The sequence below is a fragment of the Wasmannia auropunctata genome, unplaced genomic scaffold (assembly GCF_000956235.1).
Source record: "Wasmannia auropunctata unplaced genomic scaffold, wasmannia.A_1.0 LD336060.1, whole genome shotgun sequence".
NCBI classification, from domain to species: Eukaryota; Metazoa; Arthropoda; class Insecta; order Hymenoptera; family Formicidae; genus Wasmannia; species Wasmannia auropunctata.
Genome location: NW_012026830.1, coordinates 455,654 through 482,445, shown reverse-complemented (window position 1 = coordinate 482,445; position 26,792 = coordinate 455,654). Strand labels below are relative to the sequence as shown.

Here is a 26,792-nt window from a genome sequence, read left to right as displayed (position 1 = left end):
GTGCATCGCTCGATCCGCGTTCCCGATTTGAAAATGAGAGATAAATCACGTATGAATTTAGAGTAGAATTTGAAGCGTGTATATATATATCATATACCTTAATGCAAGCGTCATTGACGAAATCATGAGTCGCAAGTATTAATGAAACTTTGAAATTCTCGTTTCCGATCGCTCCGATTTCAAGCTAAATATCCGCGTCTCGACGCGGTGGCGTCGCGTCGCCTAACCTTACTAATTCGTGGTGAGAGAGAGGTAATTCGTGGGACGCTTACCGATCATTAGCTACCGTAACAAATGTACGCGTTTGATGTCCCGAGAAATAATGCAACGATTATAGTTATAAGGGCTTCTCGCAATCGTCTTGCGAGTCCTCTCTAATGAAGTGTGGGAAACGAAAAAAATTTATCGTATTCGGCTGTCGCGCGGCGTCATTTCGGCCGCGTCGCCTCGCGAGTCTCGCGACTGTAGTACTGTACCGCTGGGAAAAGCGCAAGCAAGTAACACGAGTAGGACGACTCGAGTGGTAAGCGGACCGACCAATCGCAGTCGAGAGTTTTAAAGTAAGAATTTTTAGTCCACAATTACGATTGGCCAATCTGCTCGTCACTTCAAGCCGCGTCCGATATTTCCACCACCAGTGCAGTGAAAATCTATCTCGCACATGCATATTATTATATTAACGTACGCCACAGATTTTCAGCGCTGATCGTGAATATCGTAACGCAGCCTTTGTTCTTCCTGCTTACATACGTACGGAATAACACTTTCCTTCGCGGCGCGTATCATAACATTCATAACAAACCTCTACGACGCGGCGCGACGTAGTGCGTATCAAGGTCGGGCGCGCCGTGGCGCGCGTACTCGCCGGTCGGTACGACGGTGTGCTGGCGCGCCGCGCGACTGGCGCGACCTTCGCCAATGCCGCCAATTCGCGCGACAACGCCGACAACGTCCGAGCGAGTCGGTAGGAGATGTGCGCTCGTTCTGCTTCACGCACAATATCGCGTTATTATCTTTCGAGGCACGACGATTGCGAGAAGCCCTTGTAACTATAATCGTTGCATTATTTCTCAGGACATCAAACGCGTACATTTCTTACGGTAGCTAATGATCGGTAAGCGTCCCACGAATTACCTCTCTCTCACCACGAATTAGTAAGGTTAGGCGACGCGACGCCACCGCGTCGAGACGCGGATATTTAGCTTGAAATCGGAGCGATCGGAAACGAGAATTTCAAAGTTTCATTAATACTTGCGACTCATGATTTCGTCAATGACGCTTGCATTAAGGTATATGATATATATATACACGCTTCAAATTCTACTCTAAATTCATACGTGATTTATCTCTCATTTTCAAATCGGGAACGCGGATCGAGCGATGCACAGCACGGTCCGTGTGATTTAAAGTAGCACAATGCCGTGTGTAGAGCATACTGATTTATTAATAATCAACACGAAATATAGAGAACGGAGTATATTTCAACATGTATCTCGATTATACAAATGCATAGAATATTTTTTATATAAGAACTGGCGCGCGACGCTCGGCGTTCGTTTTTTTTTTGTAGCGTACGACACACGCGGGGTACGCAAGTCGCTCTGTTTTCATTCGCGTAACGATAGTGAAAAGCTTCACGTTCTCGCATTATTTCTTGTTATGCAGCAAGTACTAAGAGACGCTCGCCGCGATTATTTTTGTCGTTATATGATCAGCTCGTACGTATTGAATAATTCCCACGTTTGAGAATCGTGCGCGATTGTAATTAACGGTATACGTGAGTGTTGCGTTGTGTGGCCAAAACTAAGGAAGCTGAGAGGAGGAGGAGGTCTGGGAGGCATCGGGCGACGACGGAGCAACTACAAGGTGATTATACTTAATTTATCATTCACATTTCATTGAATACTTATGTTAAAATATTTAATACGTTTATTTTTTAAAATATTAATTATTTGATGCGTTATTGTAATCTGGATATACTTTTTATTTTACAGTTCAACGTAATTCAACGCCGAAATCAAGGAACCTGAGAGGAAGAGGGGGCCTAGGAGGCATCGGGCAACGGCGGAGCAACTATAAGGTGACTATACTTTATCATACATACTTCATTTAATACTTGCTAAATCTTTGGCAATTATTTAATACACGCAACGTTTATTTCTTGAAATATTACTAGATTAATATTAATATGTTAATATTAATATTTCAAATTTTAATATTAATTACTTTGAACGCTATTGTAATCTGGATATATTTTTATTTTACAGTTCAACGTAGTTTCAACTCCGCTGCTGCGCATCGTTCGGTGAGTCTCTTATTTTGATTTACGAGGCATTATGAATCTGTGATAATGATCAAACGTATAAGATATACGTTAATACACGTCATATTAGATCATAAGAATATTACGTATAAATATTACATTATATTTATATTACGTATATATATATTTATATTTTATTACATTTCAAATTACATTGGAGATTATATGCACATTCTATATTTAATGTGTATTATTTAAAAATATGAGGAATATTTTTTAATTAAGGCCATTTACAATTATTTCGAACTGAGTCTTATTCTACGGTTATCACTCATAATTAACGTATCAGAAATCACGAAATATTATAAGATATTTAATAAATTAATTTTAAATTTTTTACTTTAATTACATTAAATTAAAATTTTTATTTTTGTATTAAAATTTTCTTGTTGTATTTTAAAATAATTACTTATCATTTTTTAATTGTTTTCAAAATATTTTTAAATGTTAGTTAAAATCCCATACGTTGAGCGAGGCAGGAAACGGAAATTGAACGCGAATTTAATATGTAGTTTGTAATTAATTACAGTATTCGCTTGAATTATGTGCTAATTAAATGATAATTTAATTTCGTCGCATAATATATTAAGAAACTTTAATTAACGCTTCGACATTTGTTCTACTGCAACTGCTATTTCTGGTTTCAACATATTATAACATGACGGAATGTTTTCTTGATGAGTATCGTTATTCCGATCGTAATTGATCATTTACGATAACGAATTTGTTAAATAAATATAATTAATTAATGCGGAATATACATATTTCGGTTCGTCAATAATCTTTTTTCCTGTATCTTTATAATATGTTATATCTGTATCTATATATATTCTTGAATCTATATCTATTTTAAAATGGCTTTACGGTTTACGTTTAGAAAAGATACCATCTCTCTTGTTCTTGAAAATTATATATGTATTTAGAGGGACAATTTATTATATGTATCTTTGGACTATGTATATCTACATACGTAATGCTGCAAAAACGTAATTACGTACTTGGAGATTAAAGCCTTCCACACTCAGAATGCAATTTAGCACACACAGCTTAACACACGCGGGCACGCGTATCGGGGCGGTGATATGATAAATTAACCGCTTATGACTTTAATTAGCGAATCATCGTCTGTTACTCCGTGTCTGGTAGCTGAATATATAGTTCCACCCCCTGCACGCGACGCGGGTAGATAAAACGAACGAGGGCGCCGAAAGTGGGAGGCGAGGGTGTTGAGAGTGCGTGAAGGAGAATGGTAGTGGACGAGCATTCGGGAAAATTACTGCCCTAGTTAGAGAGAGATCCAAGGCGAGGAGGTCCGTGCGTCAAGAGGGAACGACGGGGTGGGGTAGGATAACGCGACGCGGAGGCACTCATGCGGTCCTTTACGTACGTGGCCACAATAAGGCACCGCCGGACCAGTCCATATATCACACTTCCGAAGTATATTTGTCACGGTTGCGCGAACTCCGACATATTTTCGCTACGAATTTCCTCCTCGCTTTTCGAGGCGATTTAAATCTCTCATTAACGGCAAATGCATCAGACCCCATCGGTTCCTGCGCGTTTGCGTATAATTATGCGGATACACTTATCTCAATTAATTTTTTTATATAAATAGAGAGAGGACTGTGACCCTGAGATTTATCGATTAAAAAAATGTGTAACGTCATTCTAAAAGTATTGAGTGTGCTTTTTCTATCGTTTTAAAATTTCTTGAAGATATAAGCGCGCACGGTGTATGCTAGCATTAAAAATGAATTTATGGAGTGACTTGATATAAGCAGATGGAATCATGGAACATAGGGTGCGTGCACAATAAAACTGAAAGGGCTAAGAATCTACTGAATGATGCAAAATATCGTTGCACGATGCAAGTCATTTTATGCGCGGTACAACTCTTACGTAAAAGGCATCGGGGTGTAATGTAAAAACGTATTATGCAAATCTCTAGTCATCTCCATACACATTCGGCGCGAGGGTAATGTTGCATGTGTTTTTAAAAACGCATCTTGACAGAGAGATAGAAGGATAGCTTAGAAAGAAAGAAAAAATGATTGCAATTACCGTTAGGCTTTAGAGAATTTTAAATTCGATGTCTTAGTTGTAGAATTAAAATTGATAATGATTATTAATTTGTTGTAGAAATATTTCATGGTGACATAAATATTTATATTATTACGAGATTTCAGTACTTAATATTACATTAGAAATCTCAGAGAAACTCGAGTTTTCGTAATTACGTAGAATTGCAGAACGATGGCCCATAATTTAATCCTATAATAACACTACATAATAAGTAAAATATGATTCTCATTGTAGTAAATTATGGTATTCATTACAGTAAATTGCGCGTGTGTAAATGCATTCGTGGGTTAATAATGATTCCACAATTGTCAAAACCGTAGGTTTACATTACCGAGGAAATAACAACAATATCATATGAGAGCGAATATAAATATAAAGATTAATTACTTTATTGTCTAAAAATAATTATTAAAAATATATAAAAATCCTTACTAAAGTTAAATATAAAGAAATGAAATAACGAGCAGTATTATAATATATAGTAATGGACCCCAATTAATTGATACAATGCTATCGTAAATTTTTTAATAACAACACTGCTACGGATGCATTCATGAGATACTTCACGTTTCACTCTTCGCGTTTTCTCATTTCATCTTCTTAACACATTACGACATTACACATTGTAATCGGCATGTGGCTTCAGGCGTTATTCGGAGTAATTCTAACGCTGTGCACGCAGGTAATTTAGGTCGTACGTGACTCGCGTTATGGGACTTTGTTGCTTTCTCGGTTAAAAAGAAGCCACGCTGTATTCAAATTCTAGCACGTGCCTCCGTTACCACGTTTTCAAAACTGCAGTTCTCCGGAAAATCAAGGCGCGCCGATTCTCGAAAGAAGTGCATTTTTCTTCCTCTCTGTTGATTTAAACCGGTAACGTTTCGAAACTATCAGATTAATTCAACTCTTTCGAAAATGATCTATGCGAAATCTAAATTGCACGAGGAAAATGTATTTCCTGGCTGTGATTACAAAAAGGTGATAAGAGAAGGTTATAAAGAGGAGATGTTTATAAGATATGCAAAATTAATTTCGCTAATTGCTGCTTGAGAAATCGACGATCCTGTTACTCTGTTTAGAAAGTCGCGCATTCCTGTTTATTTATGTATACATTAATTAAACCTCACCGAAACGATACTTAATCACGGCCGAATCTTGTTTGTCAGAATTAAATTTAATTGCAACAACGCCATTATAGTTCTTATTACCTTCGGTGTCGTCGGTATAAAAATGGGAGCTCGTTTAATCGTCTCTAACACGCGGAGTACAACGGTGTGGATTAAGCGCGGCGGAAGACGGGGAAGCGCGGGGGATTAGGATATCCTCTCCCCTCGTCCCTCTCCCCGTCTCGGCGAATTTCTCAGGTGAGTGCGAAGAGGGCGAGCGACTTCCCCGAAATGCTCCTCGTTCCCGGCATTACCCGGGGCTTCCGACAAAATTATTACGGGCTGAAGGGGAGTTTCGGTGGGTATCCGCGCGGAGAGTAATTAAATTTCGGCGTGTGTATGCGCGCTCGGAACACACTGGGAGAGGGTGGCGGTGAAGAGGACGAGAGAGAGAGAGAGAGAGAGAGGTTGCCGAGAATGGCATTCGTATAGTCGTCGGAAAACAGGTACAACGGCGAAGCGTGGCGGCGGCAGCGGTAGCTCTGTTATTACAGACTTAAATAATCTCGGAGTAGCAGCGAGGAGTGGCAGAGGCCGGGATCGGGTTAGTTAATTGAAAGGAGGGAAATGTCCTTATTCCGGGAGTGCGACCTATGCATCCGTTATCGCGTGCTAATTGTGTACGAACGCACATGCGCGTGTGGGACCTGTGACTGACTTAATTCCTTAAACCGCGTTTCCTTCTCCCTTATAAATCTCTCCATTTTTATTGCCGTTCCCTCCGTGTTTATGCGAGGCGCGCATAAACACGGCTTCTTCCGCGCGAGCCTCGTAAGAATTTCGCGAACCTTTTCACCTGCAGAAAGAGGGAAATGCGAGACCCCGAAATTATGCATTCGCGTCTCTTGCGCGTCGCCGCGCGGCATGAAAGGACGAAGCGATAAAGCGCGTAGTGAATCATAGACCGCTTCGCGGTGCGGCCGGGAGGAACGGAATCGGAAGATTCGTGCGATGGTTTTACGAGGAGGCGCCTCCGTGAGATGTAGGTCAGGACCGAAAAGGGGGGAAGAACTGACCCAGCAGAAACGCGAAGCGCGGCGAGCGTGCCAGCGGTTTGTCGCGCGGAACGGAGGCAAGAAAGAAAACGAGGGAGAAAACGAAAGAGAGTCTATTGTATTCTGGGAAAACTCACCTGCAACAAATAGAATTATGTAACAAGTGAAGAGCTGAAGATATTATATATATATAGAAAAGGCGCGAGTGCCAAAAACGTGAATGTATCAGGAAAGATATTGCTTCGTTAAATGTTTTATTTATTGCAAGATGGAGAGAAAATGTACTTTTCTTACTAATTTTAGGCCAATATTTCCGGCTTGACAATTACAAATAAATTAAAAAACCAGCGAGAGTCTAACCTAATTTTCCCGAGAAAATGAACGGAATCATTTTTCTGTATAACTGAAGTTTACTTACGTCACGTAAAGCCGTTTAGAAAGCGAAGGGAGAAGAAACAAATTACCACCGGTTCTAAACCTGCCGCGCGATTACATTGCACGTTTCCTGACTTTTGTGATGGTATCAGCATTAAATTGTTTTTTTAATTTATTATAAAATAAGTGAATTTGAGAATATTAAAGAAAATTTTCTTTCTTCAAAGATAAATGTTTACTTTCTCCTATACGTTGGACGTTCCCTGACTTTCGCGATGATATCAGCATTAAATTGTTTTTTTTTTAACATTTATTATAAAATAAGTGAATTCGAGAATATTAAAGAAAATTTTCTTTCTACAAAGATAAATGTTTTCCTTCCCCTATTTCGTATGCCGTATTTGTACAACAGGCACGAGATATTTATCTTCTTTTTTTTGCACATCAATAAAAATCTCATGTAACCGCTTTTACGGGGTCTACCCTCTCGCTAAGGGGAAACGTGAAAGACTTTTTTCATCCGGCGGGTTAGAGGGGGAGGGAGAGGGGAAGAGATCTACGTGAAACGACGTGTCATGCGAACTCGACATAATTCACAAATCGATTTTCTGTCCGAGGGACGCACAGATTTTAACAGTTTCGGAAGCTCGAGATTGGAGCGGGCTTAACGCGAATATATGACTGCGGATAGCGATGCCCATTGGCCACGTGTTGTAGCCATAATTCTTTGCGGATCTCTCGCTTAAAACGGTAAGTGTCGTACTCTGGATAATTTCCAAGTGGGACGACAATAACCTGATCCGGCGTCGCGTGCGCGCCCGCGCGGAGTAAAATCTTGGATAATAAATATCTACATATAGCTATGCAGCCGGTAACAGATGCGAAACCGTTGAGCGTTATTGCTATTGCAATTATAATACCATGCACTACCGATTAGAACGAATTCACCCCGACACCACCTGACCCTTAATTAATGATGCAAACATATGTGGGTACCTTTTGTCCATTAATTAGTACGACACTTCCCGAGAAGGGTACTTTGCCAGATCCTCTCTCACATGAAGCTTTATATATATTTTATATAAAAAAAAAAGAAAGCGCGCTAATATCAAAATAATAAGAATAAAGTAAGCAATTACAATAAAATAACAAAAAAATCAAGAATTTTTTATTAATCTTATACAATTACAATCGTTACATGATGATAATATTTCAATATTGTTTTAACTTTCGGAACAAATCCTGTGATGATAAAAATCTTTATCTGTAGAATGCGGCGAGGTAAGCACTACTGGAGAATTTTTTCTCAATCAAAAGTTTTTTGATAGACGGTAGAGACAACATCTCTAAGAGTCACGATGCAGTTGCCAGTTTTAACGGAAGAGAAATTCCGGAGAATTGTTATCAGGAGTGGTAGAACCGCTGTATGCCAGCGTCTGCATTCCCAAGGTACATACTTCGAGGAATGGAACGTCAAGTTATAATTAAGTTGGATAAACAATCTCGATCCGATTTTCCTTCTCCCTTTCTTTTAAGACGAGCGCCGTAACTCACGCGGATTGATCGGCCGTGATGGCTGATTCGTGTAGGCATCGAACGCGAACACCAAACAGTAAAACATACGAATCGACGGCACGTAGTCGGGTGAGCCGATATCCGGCCCCAGGTCGTAATGATAAACCCGATTTGCATTCTACGCTGCGCGACCGCCGTGATTTAAACGATTCTGCCGGCCGGGCCGGCTCGTCGTAGGCGCCGCGCCGCGCCGCGACTCGACCAGTCCACGAACGGGTAAATAAATGTCGGTCTGGCAAATTGAACGGATATCCCTGCTCCGATTTCATGCGAACGGTGAACCGAATTCGAGGGTGCCGCATTTGTAACGCGTATGTGCCCCGGCGTAAATCCGCGTGCGTCAAAGCTCTCTCGTTAACAAACCGACAACGGAACGACTTTAATAATGCTATATACTCCATTAATATTGAGTAGATCACGCGAATGAAAGCTAAACGTTTTTAATAGGTGGAAACATTTATTTTCAGATATAAACGAAAGCATTGTTCTACATTTCGTACATGATTAATTTTTTTTTACTTTCCCTATGAGGCGTTTGCTGTGTTCTGTCAAGTATTTTCATGTAAACTCCATTGTTGGCAGAGCACTTCTATAGCACACTCATGCAGACACGTACAAAATTATAATATACAATTTGTGTATTTCTTCTCTGCATATTTTTTGTCAAAGAAAATATTTCGCATCAAGCGCTAACAAATGCTTTATTTAAAGTTAGTTTTCCAAACATTTATTTGCTGAATAATAGGAATTCCATTTTTATTTTCTTCATATGATCCAATTTGTAGAAAGAAATAATTATTAGTAATCGTAAAGTATCTAAAAATTATTAGATTTATTATTAGATTTAAAATTTTTGACATTAATATATATTACATACATAGTAAAATTTATAGTATTAACATGTAGTAAAAAATTAATTAATTTTTGAATAATAATATTAAACTAAAAGTTTATAATATTACAATAATTATTGCATTAAATTATTAATTAATTTACTGAAACATATTGTTGATTATGTATGTATGCATTGACGATTCTGTGTGTATGTCGTAAATGGCGCGATGCATCGATGCATCGATGCATCGAGATACGCGGTTTGCACGACGAACGGTATTGAGGCCAATCGAGTTGGCCGGTCGCCAAACATGGAAATATATTAACATACGAATAAGTTCAGATATCCGCCGAGCGGCCGAATAACGCGTTTTATAGCTCACCGCGTCCGTACATCGAGCGGACTTCCGGTTCTCTCGCCGATCTAGTCCAGACCAGTGTTGAAAAGCACGAGACTTCTCGCGTTTGCAAGTTTGCAATCGGAATCGTACCTCTCTCGGCAGCCGTCGTCTGCAGATGACACGATCGAAATTTCCGACCTCTGTGTTTACAAGTTAAATCGTAACCATTCTGATGGATTGGAGAATATCGACCTGAACGAATTTAGGAAAACAAGTTGCAAGTTTCTGTGACACTCTAATAAAACAGTTTATTATATTAAGATGTAACAAAGAATTATTAGTTAATAATAAGAAGTAAATAATAAGAAAATTTGAATTAGAATTTGTATGTTGCAAAAAGTTTTATAAATCTTGGAAATTTAATATAAATAATAATTTAAAGTTACACATTAAAAAATCAAAAAAGCTTTTTACAAAAATTAGAAAAACAGAAGAACTAAATGCAATTTACTGAATACTTGTGAAAATAATTTGAGTTTCTTAACAGCTGAAATTTATGTACTTGGTTAGATTTCTATTATTTTAATTATAAAAATTCTTTTGATTTTTTTACAAAGCACTTGTAATTGTTAAAATTATAAAATTATCTCACTATTAAGGATTGAAGTTCAAACTAATGCAATTTCGTACGTGTAAAAGTTCGTATATAATCCAACTTCGATCCTCGAATCGTAAAATTGCTTTTCGTTCTTCATTTTGTCTTACTTTTAAATTCTTCGAAGTCGCGGATAGAAAACTTTCATAAAAATCGTATCGAATCTCTACGATATCCTATATACAGCGTATGTTCAGAAAGAAATTCGATAAGATCTATTTATTCGATAAAATATATATTCAAACAAGTTATGGTATCTCTAATAATATTTACAACAAATAAATATAAATTATATTTGCAATGTAAAAAGAGAATTTATGTTATTTGAATGGAGCTTCTCTCTCTCTCTCTCTCTTTCTCTCTCTCTCTCTCTCTCTCTCTCTCTCTCTCTATTTTAACACTTACGACTAGTAATACCGTGAGACAGCAATACAGCGCGTTAATGATGGCCGCTTACTCATATCGGGGGTGCGAAACTTATGTTTCAAGCTATTACGAGATTTACGCTGCACAAGGGTGCATGTGATGTGAAGGTACATCGTGACCGCCCGGTAACTTTCGGACGCTCGTCGTCTCGGTGAGCTTCGTAATAGGCTTGCGAGCTCTTATCGGTGAGCTAGGTCGTTACCGAAACGGGGAAAACTTACGATTTACGAGAGCACGGTTGAGTTTGCCGAACGGCTTCGTCGAGCGGAACTCGCCTCGCCAACGCGATAGGGTAATTTCCTCGGTTCCTAAGAAGACACGCGGAGCGACGTTGATTTCCCGTGCTACTTTGTGAAATGCACGCATCATTTGTATCTTGTCGCATTTAACTTTTGGCCGTTCTAAAGAAACGAGCTTGATAATCAAATGAGTTTAAAAATTATGAAAAAAAAAATATATATATATAAAGAGTGTATAAATAAAAGAAATGCAATGGAGAGAGATTTGCATACATGACAAAATTTAGAGATTTTTATATATAATTTTTCAATTTACGTTTATTTTAAAGCAACGCGTTTCCGGAAAATATATTCTCGAATCTATTGTGTAAAACTGTACGCAGTCTTTTTGTGTTGGATAAATGTGGAGCGTAAATTCGAGCCAATGACTTTATGCGCGCCTTTAAACGACGATGTTGCATAGGCAGTGAAATGGCTTGAGCAGATAAGCTAGATACATTGAATGTATATAGGTAGAGCAACTCAAATTTCGTTCCTGATACCGATGCACCTTGATGTAAATGTGATTTAAACGTGATTTACCGCAACCGTTTATTGATTTACACACCTGGAAGTCAGTAAACTGTCTCGCAACAGATTTGGCATTTAAACTTGAATTAGATATGATTTATATGCCGGGACAATCATCCGAGAAGAATATTATCAATTACAATCAATTTGACTGTGGCTCTCGATAGAAGCAAACGATTTCAATCGATAAACTGAAAACAATTATTATTATGGTTTTAGAATTTTTCTTTAATACAAGAAGATAAACGTAGAAAATAATACTGCTTTAAATATTAAATTATAAAAGTTTGATATCAATTTTGTTTAATATCGTTTAAACAGAGTTGGATAGTTTATCGAAACTAAAATAATTTTACAAAATTGACTTATGCGATTATCGTGTAAACTACGGCGTACGAAAGAAGTGTGATTTATTCTCGCAATATGCATCGAAAGAAACGCGTTTCCAACTTGAAAATTCGGGATCGGTAAAATGTACTTGTCAACCTGCACTAGACTCTGCTTTTTGCTCGTTAATCGACAAATGACCGTGTAATTTAATTCAATTGTGCCCTCCGTTCACGACGAATACGAATTACACGGTCATTCATCGAGTTCTCCAAAAATCCCGCGATTCCGGGAAAAATTTACAAGGGAAACTTATTTATTTTAACGTATAGCGCAGGAATGATTTCCATATTATTCTCGTTTCTCAGATTATAGTTGAAGGATGCGATGAAGAATCAGGCATACTTTAATATCCAAGATATTCAAATCTTCTGGATGTTAGTTATTCGCAATAGATCGCTTCTCATATATATTACAGCCATACCACTGGTCTCCCGATACTCCCTCTTCCCTCCTTACGTCCCTCACACTTTGACGTCGCCGCCGTTCAATTTTAATCTGCAGCTGTCGATTGTTTTTCCCCGCGTGACGTCCCTCACGTGCGCATTTTTCCTCGACGAAAGCGGAGAAGGCACAAAAGGGGGACGCATCGCATCGCTTATCGCTCGTCGAGCGATAGCCATCTTTCGCGATAGCCGTCGCAGCGTTCCGCGCGCGAGAGCTACTCTCAGCATTGTTCGTCAATGCACGTGCAATCCCGTTGAAAGATAGCTGCCGGTTGCCGCATGGAGTTGTATGTACGCATTGTTACGACCAGCAGCTATTACGCCGCATTGTCTTCTCGTGGTAGAAATCGGACAGCTTTGTGACGGGGCTTCATTTTCTGCTGGGAGAAATCCGCCAGTTGTGTGCTTTGCAAGTTGACCCCGGGGGGAAGCTTGCAGCGCTGCAGCGTATCGATTCCTAAATAAGCCGAATTATATTCTAATATAAGCCGCGATGCTGTGGGCGGTGAAATATCGCGATCCTCTATAATGATCTCGTTTCTCCGAACAGTCTCCGATTTCGGCAAACATCAAAAAGCTAAACCCTCCTTTAACAATTCCGGCTACTCTGCTACCTTATCCGCGACGTTAAATACAGGAATTTTCAAATTGAGAGTTTCTTTCTCCTTATTCCTCCGTATTTAAACCTTTCTACTTATGTTTAAATTTGCAAAAGGAATAATTAATGAACAGTTGTAAAAAAAAAACGCAAATCGCTTTGCGTGACTTTCAACGTAAAACCGCACCGGTGCAAAAGAATAATAATGAACAAATGAGAAATAGGAATTTTACGCAACGTGATGTCTCCGACCAGCGAGACTTCCATTTCACTTGACACATTTTCTTTGTCCGTTCTCTCTGGGCGGTTCGCGGCAGTGGAAAAAGCACGCGTAGGTCAGACCTGCTTAAGGCGGTTGGAAGCCATCAATCTTTTCTAATAAGCAAGAAGCACTTGCTTATTTCGTACTTGTTTAACTGCATGTCAGTCTCAGGTAAAAACAGATCATATATTAACGTAGCAAAAATCTGTCATTTTATAAATTAATTTTAATTTAGTTTAAACGAGAAAAATAAGCTATTTATTATGTTTTACCAAATCGAGTCGAATAGAATAAAACTGTCACGAACGTCATATCACGATTTTTACAATTTTTTGAAAGATCGGAAATGAGAGATGGAAAATCAAGGAATATATAATATTTTAGTGCTCTTGGAATATATATCTCCGTGATCCATAATAAATTAAAATTCATCACAAAGACGCCGCAGTGCGGCGTTATCAGGCAACGGGAGGCCGTTACGTTTGCTGAAATCGATTTCCCGATCGGTTTCCCGAGTTATCAATCGATGGGCAACTCGCGATATTAGTATCGGATGAATGTTTTCGAGCGGATTTGCGAGTCGCGGAAAGAAAGGAGTTACGAGCGTACACGTAATCGGATTCACGGACGATATAACGCGACGCTTGCTACGATGCTTAACTCCGTCCGTGGAATTAATCGTTTGTTTGGTCGAGACAGCGGCCGGAAACGCTCATTCATCACGCCGATCATCTCTCGATTCCTCCGCCCATTTCGTGATAAAGTGGATCGTTTCGATCGGACGGCAGTTGGGGAGGAGGGGAGACGGGATGGCTAAAGATAAGAAGTCCTGTTACAATATTCCAGATAAAAGTATACGTCCTATATTGATTTTTACGCTTTTGTAAAATTGATTGGGCTTAAAGGAGCCCGCAGAATTTTAGAATTTTATTAGGTTTTTATATATAAGAGACGTGAGACTTTCTCTCCCCCCCCCCCTCTCCCGCAAGGAGAGAATAATTTCGTCCGTGGAGGAACATGTAATTATAACGCGGGTGTGCGATCGATAAGAAGCGCATTGACTTTCCGCATCGCGCTTGGAATTTTATACGGCGGGAAAATATTTTTAATCGCGAGATCCGCGCGACAAGACGTGTTTGCTTTTCAATAACGTAACGTTTTTCAATTCGTGTCCACGCTGTCCGTATGGAATAAAATCGCTCTTTCATATAGGGATTTCATCCGGCATTACATTCAATATCGTTGTGGTGTCGATGCTTCAAAGGCAATGTTGTTACATCGCGCTAATGCTCGCGACTGGCCAGAGGTCTCGATTTATCGAGAACCTGCACACGATCATTACGGCAAAATCATTGCCATTGGTCTGTTTCTAACCGAAATAGTCTGCGACCAGAATTTAGTGTCTTCCGGGCCATTGGCCATGCAAGGCGAGCTTAAAGGCGGCTTGCAAGCTCCGCTCCGGAAATAGTGACTTACGACGTTCACGTAGTATCCATCAAGGAGTCATTAAATCTTCGGAACAAATCGATGCTATGCGAGCTTTCTAATTTTAGGGGTGGGAGGGGGAAGATTAATAAAGCAAATAACGTCAAATTAACTTTGAGCTGTCTCACTGCGTGAGATGACAGATGACCTAACAGACGATATATTTTTAAATGTGGCATTTATCCTTTTGTCATAATAATTCTTTGTCTCGTACAAGGTATGAATACTTAATCGATATGTATATGCAGCAACCGTGTAAAAATTCCTTGCCGAGCGTAAGGTGTCCGTAAGATATGAAATGTGTTATTCGCGACGGTCCGCAGAAACGAGAAAATATTTCTGTCCGCTTTGGGAACGGCCACGATCCGGGTCAAATCGCGCGCGGCGTCCGTCGGCGTCGGCCGCGGCGGCGAATATCGGAAAACAACGCGAGAGAGATGAAGCGAGGAAGAGGGAACGACGAATGCGCTCGGGAAAGATTACGATACCGAAAGATGTTTGTTCAGAGGGGGAGGAGAATGGATATCGAGACCTCTCCGACGCGTGCACCGTGGAAATTTCTATTGATTCTCGGTTAGGTCGGATTCTCAGCGTAGTTTCCACACTCGTACCTTACCCCTCCACTCCCCCCCCCCTTCTTAACCCTACCTCTCTCAGTCACCGACCATCTTCTCTCCCTCGCCTATCATCCTTTCGCGGCTCGAAGCCCTTTCTCCTTCTGTTCACTGATATCTCGGCCGAAATGGTTTCTTGCATAACGGTGCCCTTATCTGGCCGCGCGCATCCCACTTCTGATCCCCTCCCCCTCTCCCCCCTTCTTCTCCCTTTACTTTCCCCTGTCTCTACACCGTGTGCTTCCTTTCTATTTTCCGGGCGACGAGGATGGTCGAGAGGATCGCTCCAAAATTCGCGCGCAATGAATATCAAATAAACGAATCCATTTCGGTAAATTTCAATTTCCCATGTTTGCCCGCGATAAACTGCATCTCGCATTTTAGTTACATCGCGCACTTGTATATAGGACTCTGTTAACTGACATGATTGTTGCACGGTTTGTTTTGCGTGATTATTATAATAACGAATTATTCTCGGTAAAAGCTCGTCGCGTGCCAGCGGCTGTGAAAATTATCTCATGCACTTTTTCTACAGTATTGGAAGTGAAGATAGAATCACGTTCTCTAGTTTCATTATGAGTTAGTTTCATATGAAGAAAATTTTTATTTAAATAGAAAAGGATCAATTAAAGCATAAATTAAAGTTGTGAAGAATACATAAATTTTTACAATAAATTTTTAGAGTACAAAAGTTTTTAACACCCAAGAAAAAATATTCTACTTGTAAGTTGGGAATTCTTCTTAACATTTTCTCTATGAAAAATCTTACAAAAAAATCTTACACAAAGCATATTCCTCAATCTAAACGCAATTATTCAGCCATGAAAAAGTAGACGCATGTATTATGATCAAGAATTATACGATATTCCTCTACATACTTTTTAGAGTATCTTCTTGAGGCCGAATATCAGAGGAAGCTCCTCTAGAAAGGAGATTATCGTCAAAGAATAGAATTTTTTTTTTTAAGTAATATGTACTTCGGGAAACCATGGATGCATATGCAAATGCGTCGTATTGCGTTGAGTACTTGGATCTCGATAAAGTGTAGTTTCGAGGAACGTCAGTCACGTTCCATTATTAGCGAGCCATCGATGTAAGTTCGTTCGTCCAAGCGGTTCTCCTAAAGTGCGGTGATAACACACTCTCGGAAAGCAACTCCGAGAGAGAGGGAGACCCCGCTCAGAATCCGTCGTAAATATCGAGATATGACGAGACAAACGTTCGACGGAGTGCGTCAATATCGGCTGGAAGCTCCGAGGCACTTTGTAACAAGGCATTCGTGTCCCGATCCGCAAATTCCATTCTCAACCGCGCGTTACCCCTCGCCATCTCGCCATAACGTAACTTGTTCGCTTCCGGGTGTTATCTCTCGCCGTTCGATGCACCGCGAATGCGCCTCCGGCGTGTATGCACTTCGCTCTTTGGAAAGCCGTTCCGCCAATCCGTCGTATTTCGCGCGCGGGGTTTTATTTGCAGCCCGTTCACATCCTCGGCCGCGGAAATGTTTTACCCGCGCGCGCGAGCGAAGCGGCGCGAACAGCCAAGATTGAAAGATATCAAACACACCCGTCGGTATTTTTGCTGACGTAATACAAACTTGGAAATTAAATTCCGAAATTGACCGAGGAAGTCAAGCCGTTGGGAAAGATCCGCCGTTTCAGTTCGCCGGATCGTTTGATACTGTCATTTCTGGTATCCTCGGTATCCTCAAGTTGAAGTCCGTCCCATTCTCCCCGGCTTCGCCCCGGCATTCTCTCGATTCTTTTCGGGTTTCTACTTTACGTTCTCGATAATGCGGCAATGTTGTCGAGGGACTCGTCGCGAGTGTGACGGCGATGAATCGATACCTGCATTAAATTGGATTTCGTGAGGAGGCTCAAATATCGAGGACACGAGCTCGTTTTTGTTTGTCCTCTCCGCGCTCCGAACGTCTCGAGACTCCCGTCTAGCTCGAGAAACTCGTTGAAAATACGCCGAATCCCAAAGGATTACTTATTCTACAGCAGCAGCAAGCAGAGCAAACTTCTGATCCTGCTTTCAATTTTAACACTTACCTCCGTAAAAACGTATGCATTTTAAACGTGTAATTTACAAACTAATTCACCGTGAAATATATGATATATACGTGTATTAAATATGCAATATGCGTTATTCATCGCTTAAATTAATTTGGTTTTCTTCCGAAAGCAGTCATAAGCAGTGCTTTTGCCGTTTGCCTAACATGAAAGGAGGGATTTACGGATTATTTCTCGTTTATTTGTCAAAGGCTCTCGCAGAAGGATATAGATAATATGATGCGCGTATTCTCGAGCAACACAATACTGTCGTGCAACACAAACCGTGGCAGAAGGATTGGTACAAGTTAATTAACAGAACGTGATTAATGTTTTGCGCACAGCCGTACGAGGCAGAGTGCTTTTTCTGAAAACAAAGAGGAATTCATTATACAAATTGTATACAAGAACGGTACTTGACAATATAATTTGTGATATACATGCAGATAAAACGATAAATAAATTGAGCATAAATAAAGTGGTAAATAAATTATAATAATAAAACATGAGAGATGATATGTATCAAGTTGCTTTAGTAATCATAATTGTGCGTTTAAAATAGAGAGATTGTTGCTTCTCTATGTGTATATACATATAAATGTGGCATAAACATATTATACAGATGGAAATTACATCTCACAGTAGTAAGTCGGCGAAAATAATGCGAAAGTTTATTAATTATTTCGTGAAGAAAACTTATTTTCCCGCAAATTTAATAATTAATATATGTTCCTTCATATTTAATCTCTCTTTCATTTACGAAGAAAAAGCCACGAGAGAACCCGTAAAGCAACATGCCAAAATTGAGATGCATTAATCTAACAAGTTATAAACTGTGTATCTTAAATCGATTAATTATGCAGAGCTACCTTCGGGATGATAATTAACGAACGAAATTACTCATCATCTCAGATCGGGACGCTATAATAAAACAGGAAATAAAATCTTGTAGAATCATTTCGCTCTCTTTATCTAGGTTTACGTAACGTAACTTCATTTGCCATCGCAATTTAGGTTTACCTCTCATTCTACTTTAGCGTTTTTTTTTTTAGCGAGAAAACGATGTTCTTCTTTTCTCATCACGCCTCAGTCATAAGATTCTTCCCTGTCTCGTATCCTTAGAACGTTAGAGCAACCTAATGGCACACCCGGCTATTTCCACGGCGCATACGAAACATTTCAAGGGCAATTTCCCGATGAGTTCTACTTGTTCCTCTTTTTTATTCCCTCCAGACACGTAGAGCGCTTTCAGGAAAAGTGCTGCATAGTGGGATTTTTCGGGGTAACGAATGTGCCCGCGACTGCTCTTATAAATTCTACCTGGTATCCGATTTTGTATCGTCGTTGCCACACTTTAAATATGCGAACATTATTAACATATTTCCTTACCTCGCGATGTCGATCAACAACGTAACGTCGATAAAAACGTATTTCGTAATTTTATTTCCACAATTGTTGAAAATAATATTTTTGAGCACGTATACAATTTTGAATTAAGATTTTATTTCATCGTGTTAATTTCCAAGAGGTATGAATACGTTAATGCTATACGCTAACAAGATTTAGGTTTCGCAAATTAATTACATAAGAGTTTCTCGCCGGTGAATCCGCACAAGAAAATGTCACGTGAATCTTGGTGGCTTAATTCTCACGTAATTAGGAAAGCGTACGTAATCAGCTTCACGGTCAGATCTTTCCTGTAGCCGGGGTCGATATTAATACCATTAGACGGTTATGTACCGCGTTTCAATATAATATGGTCCACAAGCGCGAGGAGCGCCACATTAATTACAAGTCCAATATTATTTAAGTAATCAGAAACTTACCTCCGACATTAAGTTAATTATGATGAATAACGATGCCGCCCCCAACTTCAACTCATCTATTTGATTACTAAAAGAGCACGTTTTGTATTTTGTAATTAAAGTATTTTTAATCGCATAACGTGAGTCTGACGAGCCCGGACATTTCCACGGTTTTAACTCGCGTAACTTTTCACAACGTGAAAAATGCATGTTAATTTAAAAGAGTAATAATTTTTAAGCTTTTAATGTCCGCCGTAACATATATAACGTGTAACGTGTAAACCGCGTATATATTGCACGTCTGGAACTTTTATCAAATATTTCACTGTTCTCCTCGGCCAGCAGACTTGTATTAAGTGCAGTTGATTTAGCACTTCGCGGCGAAATTCGGATCTCAACTTTGGGAAACGCCAAACAACTGCTGTGCTGCGCGAACACAGTAAACGTGGCTGCTCCGTATAAAGCACAAACCGACCGACGTCGGTTGAGCTTCGGTTGCATTGCAATTTGTTTACTAATGCTTTTACTACAATTTAGTTAGAGCTTCTATTCGCAATAACAAACGAAATTTTGGTGAAATTTACCTTCGATTCGAATCGAATAATTTTATCCATGTAAAATAAATAGTGCAAAATAAATATAATATTATGTAAATATATTATGTGCATATCACAGGCAATGTTGACGTAAAAGAAAATGCTTTTATAAGATAAATCATGAAAAGTCAATTATAGATATTAATTACAAATCAAAAGTTATATAATCAATTTCGAATATTATTTCAATTTCAACATTACGACATTTATTATAATTTTAAATGAAAATTTATTTTTGATGTTTAAAGATTAATTGTTTATCCGATAACAATAATTCTTGCGGTAATGTCATTTATATTAATTTATATAAATTGGAGTAAATAATTTCTGTTTTTGATAAAATTTTAATCTTCAACAGACAAGACACTAATAAGACCCAACGAAACGTGTCGCATCGATAATCGACGGGGACAGCAATTTTGTCGCGTCTTCGATAAACTATAATATAATATTATCAGTAGACAACGTTGATATTGCCGCAGTTTCGAACTGAAAGCCGGTATGTCGATCACATAATCGACAGTTTCCGCTTTCGTATTAAATTGCGGGTTGCCGCCGCTTAAGACTCGGCGAGTTTGAGAAAGTTGTTTGTCGAATGACGAACTTATCGGTCCCAGCTTATAAGCGTTTCTTGTAAGTGCACTTTGTTCGCAGAATAATTCTAGAGATGCGTGTTTCAAATAAATTATGTGTTAGAAAATACTTGAATAAATTTTTGCAGGAATATTTTTTAGCTAATTTTTTACTTTACTTTTTTTAGAAAATATAAATATTGAAAATACTTTTTCTAAGTAATAAAATTAGAGTTTAAAAGCAATTAAAAATGAAAGATTTCCCGTAACTATAATTTTGCGGATGTAAATAAATTACAAAATCTTATCTGTTTAATTTTGTTTCTGTTTAAGTAGACTTTATTGTAACAAAATTTTGATATTTTAAAGCTTAATTTAAAGACGTTAAAGAAAAGGTTGTATTAAAGTCCACAAAGTTTTAAATATTTCTAAGAAAGAGAGCAGCCTGTATACAAAATATTGCACCGATAATTGCAAAATATTTAATATTTAATTCAACTTGAACGTATCAGGCGAGGGATCAACTATGGGAATCAATACATTTCTTTGGGAATATATTGCTAGTATTGCGGCAATACAATACTAGCAATACTCTATCAATACGTAGCAATATCTCGAGCAATACCTAACAATACATTAACAATACTTGGCAATATTGTGCAATAGATAGCAGTATTACTGACAATACGAAAGCAATACTAGCAATAACGTGTGTTGTATTGCCATAATTACACGGAAAGAACGATTTTGTTGAAAGGTCTAAAAATTTTGCTAAAAACAGAAAATAATTTTTTATTAAATCATCAAAATAATTTGTTGGAATGTTAAAACTGATAAGCATTACTATAAAACGTTTCGATATTCTGGCAATCATTTTGACTTTTGCACAAAATTATTTTGATTATTGAACAAAAATTATTATTTTCATCTGGATTCAGCAAAATTGTTCTTTCCGTGTAGCAATTATAGTACATTTTTTTTAGTAGTAGTTGACCCCTCGGCTATTAGGCTACCTGACTTTTTTCCTTGTACATTTTATCACCAGTTGAGATCTCAACTGGTGATAAAATGTATATGATATACAATACATATATGATGTATTGTATATGATGATATATCAACATATATTCATTTGTTAATTCAGTTCACGATTTACCGTCATCCATAGAATGGATTTCTGGATTCTCGTAAATAGTCATGGAACACAGGTGCGAGTGTACACGGTTCATTTATCGTGCGGTTAATGACGGCCGTCGGGAATTTCGGCGTGCTGCGCTGGCGAGAATCCCGGTGGATTTATCCTTTAATGATTCGCGTCTAAATTAATTGAGAACCATCGAGGCGTCCGGTCGCATATATAGTCAATGGATAGCTCTTATGTTCGCGGTTTACGGGAATGAGTTGGGGTTTCGACTTTCGTATCAATCCTCGTGTAACGCGAGAAGGACCCTTACGCGCGCGCGCGCGTACGATCGAATGCTATTCCGATTCTATTGCTATTCGCTGTTCCTACGGGAATGGGAGATGCAGCGTATCTTCCGGCGAAAGGTTGATTTCGAGATCGACTTTAACCGTCTGAAATTACAGGTAATACGATAATAGTTTATGAGCGCGGTCAGATCTTTCTTAAATAAGAACGAAGGAGGCTCGCTATCCGTGGCTCATTGGGGTCTGTATAGTGTTCCAGCTCGCGAAGACCGATACAAAATCGATTCTCTGATATTTATATCATTGAAATCAAGAAAATATAAAAAGGGAATTTTATGAAGTAAGCGTAGCATAGCTGATGCACCCGAGTATTACGGTATTACCACACGAATGTGCACAAAGCGAAATAAGTGATAGAAATTCAATTTGAGACTAGAACAAACGCTAGCTGATAGTAGAACGTTGTCGTTTAGTCGTAAAATTACTTTTGACAACGGCATAAAAAGAAATCTGTCGTCATAATAATTTGAAAAGCCGGAAGGAGGATCGATGATAGAAATTCGGAGATGTGTTCGCTGCCCTTCCGAAGGAAACGGTGAACCAGGGAGCTTATAGGACTTTCTCGTGACAAATCGTCGGCGTTCCGGAAATGCACGGTCGCATTTGCGATACTCGCGAGGGCACGTACCGGTGGAAAACTTTTGCCATAACCATTGCTCATTCGAGCGACGTATACTGAAAGCCCTACTTGTTTATATTTCCCCGGGCCATTCCACCTTCTTCCTCTACATAACCGTCCCTTTTACTCGCTCTTTCGTTCTGTCACTTTTTCATGTCTTCCTCTCTTTAATCAACATTGACTTTAATATGATTGAAGCTTCTTTTTTTTTTTAGTGCCGCACTAGCATAAAGAGATACTTCAGACTTTACTCTCTCGACTACGGATTCTCTGCCGAATTTCCGCTTTGACGAAAATTTGATTGGCTGTCACTTTTTTTGGAGAATCTTAAATCGAGTTTCTGCAAAGGCAGAGCGCGCATGAAATTAGTTAGAAAAATAAAATATTGTTACTGTCCGTTAAATTTAGTTCTGTTAAAATTAGTAAATTTAATAAATTTAATTTTGTTAACTTTTTAAATTTTAATTTGTCAAAGGATAATCAATGTCACTGATTGTGAGAAAAAAATCTGGTAATATAAGCTACTCAATGTAATTTTTATAGCATATTGATGCAACATTTCGTAAATATTATTAAACATAATAATAGAAACCAGCCGTTTGTAATAATTCGATAATAATTATTGTAATATCGGTAATAATTATCAAATATTATTAATATTTACAAAAGTAAAATTAGCATTTTGATTATATTGACCGAATATTTATTTGAAACTCTCGCTAAAGATCCGTAATAACTGTTATTTATAGGCTTGATTATTATTAATAGATTTTTTTCTCAGTACGATACACTCTTTCTGCAGAAATAGATATTTGAAATTAAGCTGCGGAGAAATAGAAAGACAACCGTGAATCGACGTTTGCAAAAATATCGCCGCTTTGTTGACAGATGGTGGTAACAGACGCATCAGAGTCTGTATCGCCGCCGCATTTGCAACTTCGCTCAAAGTTTCGGGATCGTGCCAAATATCAAAGCGAAATGCATCAGGCACAATATAACGAGGCCTTCGGCGCGTTGTTATGAATACCAAAGCAGCGGACGCCTGGCTGGCAAACGCGACGTTGATGACGGAAGAGTTCGGGGCCGTGATAAAGGGCGATACGCGTGTATCGCCCTTTCGTAATGCAGAAATCCCTTACCTCACGCAAATTACTTATCGCGCGTCATTTCCCTCGATTTAACTCACGCGAATCTTTCGAAACGATTGATTGTTGCATGAAAATTATTGCGCCGTTGCATAAACGTTTTCATCGAACGTTTCTCATCTACATGAATACAGAATATGTGCAGTGCAAATGCCGTCGAGTCGACAACGCGTTTACAGCCGTTCGCGTAACCGAACGAAAATTTAATTAAGATAACACGCGAAGGCAATAAGCGGGGAAACTTTAGAAATTTACGGGATATATACGTAATGCAAGGTAAATTTGACGGGGCGACGATATCGTTCGATAATTAATGCAACCGGCCGATGAACGCATCGCGCGCTCGAATCAACGCGCATCCCAAAAATACCTGTGTAACTTTAATAACGACGAGGACACATGCGCTCTGCAATTGTAATTCTGCAGATTACTTGCACCGCGGCTTATACGTGAAAACAAAATTTAATTTCGTAATGCGTAAAATGCGACACTGGTGTATATATATATATATATATATATATATATATATAAATTTTCTTGCTTTCGCGCACAATGCAACCGGACGACTGCGGCGGACCAACAAGCGCGGCTTGATTTACGTGACGACATTAAAACGATACATTCATATACTCGTATGCACGCGGGCACTTCGGTATGCAAATTTCACCTCGTATATCGGCAGGTATACGGCGGGGTAATTTATAAATTTATGCGCGGCACATAAATCGAATGGCCGAAGTAACGACGGCGCGACGACGAAATTATCTCGTCGATGTCGCGCATCATCAGTTCGCGTGTTACACCCCGCCGGACAATGGCGTCTTTTTTTCCGCAACACGTCGCCGAACAATATTGTGTCCACCCTTTATGATAACGTTTTGATAACACACGTTGATGCACGCGAGCGCGCCCGGGAGAGAGATATGGGCGACCTTTATGCGCGCCGCCGTCAATCAATTCTCGTTGGCGTGAAATCATTACTCTTCACGCCACGACTAATTAATTTCAACTCTCGATCGCGGGGCTGTTCTATTGAAGAATGCGCGATTGTATGCGAGAATAATTATTTCGCACCGCGGGCGTTCGCGCGACGAAAATCGGATCCGATGGTGCTCGTGAGATCTCCGCCCATACCGCGCGCGCGTTTCAATTCTCTCTCGCGAGGGAAAAATTTCGAAGTCGATAATCTCCGGACTCGCGAGGCGGCGATTTAACGTTGAAATTTCCGCGACAATCATCACCACTCCGGGACTCAAAGTGGATGGATCACCTTACCCCGTGAGGCCTTCGTAATACGCTTTAATGAACTCTAATGGAATCCAATCGGCAATCCTCGAGAACTTCGGGCCGCCCGCGCCGCGTCGCGCCAACACGTTCGTTCGTGTCGGTAATACCTTCGCCATATATCACGGCGGTGCATGCACAAAGTGCACTGCTTATGATAGATCGTCTCGACAATGGGGGCGGAACATCGTACGCGGTGGTATCTATAAGCCGGTATCGTAAATATAGTAACGTATATAAAGCGATAGCACGCGTATACACGCACTGTACATGCGTTATCGTATCTGCCTCCTGCATTCGCCTGTACATGAAATCCGAAGATTTCTGCCTCTTCCAATTCGCGCTCCCTTCGCGGTCTTGCTTTCCCCGCGGTACTCCAAAAATTTGTCAAGAGATTTAACTGAACGAGATTTGATGCCAGAATGATGGCCATCAATCATTACTTTTATGAATTTCTTTAAATAATGTATTAATTGGTACGTAATAATTATGGATTTTATATTCGCTAATTAAGTCTTTTAACTCGTTGGTTCTGCTGGCTATTTTATCCTTCGTACTTACTGAAATTAATTAAAGATAAATCTCTCTCCATTAATTAATTATTATTAAAGACAAATTACTCGTTTATTCTTTTATTTTCTATATTTAATTAGAAAGTTAATTAAAGATATAATTATAAAGCGAAGAATATTCTCTAATAGTTTAAATTTTTATAATATAAATAATAAAAGTTTATTTTTTATATCCATGCATTAATGCATTTTAACTTAAATACTTAATTTTAAGAGTAATCATTAATCTATTGAACATAATTTATCTCTAATTATTATAACAAATTTTCTCCCATTTTTAGTTATTAATTTAAAAAATAAGTCAATCTCTAAAATAATATAATCTAATTTTTGAACAAATTTCTTTGCTTTCTTCCACTAATCATTTCTTTAAGATTAAAACTATTGCGATAATTTCTTGCTATGTATGTACAACGAAAAATAACGAAGTATCTACGAGAAAAGGAAAGAGCTTTTTGTAAGAATGCGATGCGTCTTCTTCACTCGCTCGCCGCTTCATTTGATACAAATGGAAGAATTCCTTCCCGCGAGAAGACGCGACTGACGTAGAATGAAACTTTCACGAGGCTTTATAAAAGCACCAGGAATCCTCGAGACGGCGGCCGAGGAATGCTCGTGGATCTGGCAGCGCTGATGGATATGCCTCTTAAGCCCGATAAAATCGGATGCAATGACGTCCACGCTTATTTCTCTTTTCTTTTTAGCCTCCACCGCCGCCGGCCGCTTTTCCCGCCTCTCGTTAACTTTCAGCAGCCTTCCTCTGCCGCGCCACGATCTTTCGCAGGCCCCCTGATCGCTTGCAAGCGCCCCGGCGCCGCCGCAGAAAATTGGCGGAGCGCCTTGGCGCTCGTAAAGCCTCAAGCTATCCCGAGAAAATGAGAACTCGCGTGATCGCGCTTTGATCACGCAAGAAACCGCGGTGCTGATCGAACGCGGCGTGAAAGCATCCATCAGTGACTCGTGAGATATGGCGAAGTATCGATTCGATGCCGTGCGCGAGATTGCGCTCGGCAACGATGGCCGCCGTTCGAGAAACTACTCCTTTTCGGTAGGAACGACAAACTGAAACCTTGGCAGACGATGTTTCCTTTATCGTTTAATATTAACAGCTGTTCAATGGAATATTACCCGGGTTAATCGGATTAATGAGAGATTTTCAAAAAAAAAAGGAGATTAATTTTTAATATTCGAGATACAGCGATAATCGTCATAGACCTTTCGAAGCGAAAAACGTAAAATCTTCACATTAATTTCATTCCCGAACGTTAAATTTACTCGTATTTA

General features: G+C 39.2%; 1 protein-coding gene and 1 long non-coding RNA gene across 4 annotated transcripts in view; one reads left to right on the top strand and one right to left on the bottom strand.

Moving 5' to 3' along the window:
- Positions 1-26,792, bottom strand: part of LOC105450508 (acetylcholine receptor subunit alpha-like) — a 159,710-nt gene that overhangs the window by 129,001 nt on the left and 3,917 nt on the right. The window contains exon 1 of one of the 3 annotated variants that reach the window (XM_011690366.1): positions 273-468. The exons of the other annotated variants lie outside the window; for them this stretch is intronic. The gene's annotated coding sequence lies outside the window, so the exon portion shown is untranslated. Of the gene's footprint in view, positions 1-272; positions 469-26,792 lie in introns of those variants that run through there. 3 annotated transcript variants of the gene reach the window in all.
- LOC105450509 lies at positions 987-2,369 on the top strand. Its single transcript, XR_974465.1, has 4 exons — positions 987-1,114; positions 1,666-1,866; positions 1,995-2,080; positions 2,268-2,369. It is a non-coding gene; the product is annotated as an uncharacterized LOC105450509 (long non-coding RNA).